The sequence below is a fragment of the Moschus berezovskii genome, chromosome 8 (genome assembly GCF_049115385.1).
Source record: "Moschus berezovskii isolate FMDL1 chromosome 8, NW_MosBer_1.0, whole genome shotgun sequence".
NCBI lineage: Eukaryota > Metazoa > Chordata > Mammalia > Artiodactyla > Moschidae > Moschus > Moschus berezovskii.
The window spans coordinates 32658321-32659998 of record NC_142467.1 but is presented as its reverse complement, the minus strand read 5'-3'; the positions used below and the strand labels follow the sequence as shown (position 1 = coordinate 32659998).

At 39.3% G+C, this 1678-nt stretch overlaps 1 pseudogene; it reads right to left on the bottom strand.

Annotated features, from left to right (window-relative positions):
• Positions 1-594: 594 nt before the first annotated feature.
• On the bottom strand, positions 595-1381 carry LOC129558966 (pre-mRNA-splicing factor 18 pseudogene; annotated as a pseudogene).
• Positions 1382-1678: the final 297 nt, after the last annotated feature.

The window sequence follows — 1678 nt, the reverse complement described above, 5'->3', positions numbered from 1 at the left end:
AATTTTCCTCAGTTTGTTGTGATCCACACAGTCAAAGGCTTTGGCTTAGTCAATAAAGCAGAAATAGATGTTTTTCTGGAACTCTTTTGCTTTTTCCATGATCCAGCGGATGTTGGCAATTTGACCTCTGGTTCCTCTGCCTTTTCTAAAACCTGCTTGAACATCTGGAAATTGAGGGTTTTCTTCGTATTGCTGAAGCCTGGCTTGGAGAATTTTGAGCATGACTTTACTAGCGTGTGAGATGAGTGCAATTGTGCGGTGGTTTGAGCATTTTTTGACATTGTCTTTCTTTGGGGTTAGATGAAAACTGACCTTTTCCAGTCCTGTGGCCACTGCGGAGTTTTCCAAATTTGCTGGCATATTGAGTGCAGCACTTTCACAGCATCATCTTTGAGGATTTGAAATAGCTCAACTGGAATTCCATCACCTTCACTAGCTTTGTTCGTAGTGATGCTTTCTAAGGCCCACTTGACTTCACATTCCAAGATGTCTGGCTCTAGGGAGTGATCACACCATTGTGATTATCTTGGTCTTTTTTTTTTTTTTTAATTTATTTCACATTTATTCTTAAATCTTCTATTAAAATACCCCCACATGAGATGAACATATTATGCACACAATCTAGATACACTCATAAATATAATTTCGATGCACAGCATGGTAATGTACCTTCACGTATTCCCTCTGCAACATGAATTTAATAATATCTGTTATGGATTCTTTAATATCAGCAGGAAGGTTCCTTTTCCGTAGCTTTCTGAAAAGGGGTCTCAGATAGGACTCAGTCTGTTTTTGAGTAGCACTGTTCAGTTTACCCTGCACACTGCGCTTCACATAATCCTCTCTGGCATTCAGCTCTTTAGCCCATACACCAAGAAGAAACTTAAGGAATTTGGTAATGATGTCCATGTCTTTATGATCATCACCTTTTCCTAAAGACTCTCCCAGAGCCTCTAATTCTTCAATTGTGGTGTTTTCTTCGTGAACTTTCAAATCATTCTGGGTGTCTTCCTCTCCAGGCTCTTGGCCACCCACAAGTTCATTGAGGTACTGCTGATCAATCTTATCCAAAGCTGCTTTCAGATCATTCCTCAATCCCTTGTTAACTTCCGGTGTAAGAATCTCTATTTTTCTTAAACGTTGAAAAGCATCATAATCTGTTTCTCCAAATAGTCTGATTGGTTCTCCTCTTTCTCTCAATCTCCTGATAACCTCTTGCCTAGAAAGAGTCATGGGTAATTTTTCCTCTGCCAGTTCAAGTTCTAATACTGGATTCGATGAAGTTAATGGTTTCTGGTCCTCATCTTTTGGCTGTATCTTGTAGCCACATCTTTCAAAATATGCTTCCTCTTCTTTTTTTGCAAGTTCACTATGCTTGAAATATTTTTTATTTTCACTACATCAAATACTTAAGTCAGGTGTTCTCACAGTGTAGTAGTCCACAAGAGCCCCTGGCGTCGTTGAGAACCTCTGAGAGGGTCCCTGAGGTCAAAGCTATTCTCAGTACTAAGGTCATATCTTGGTCTTGAAGATCTTTTTTGTACAGTTCTTCTGTGTATTCTTGCCACCTCTTCTTAATATCTTCTTCTTCTGTTAGGTCCATACCATTTCTGTCCTTTATCGAGCCGATCTTTGCATGAAATGTTCCCTTGGTATCTCTAATTTTTTTGAAGAGATC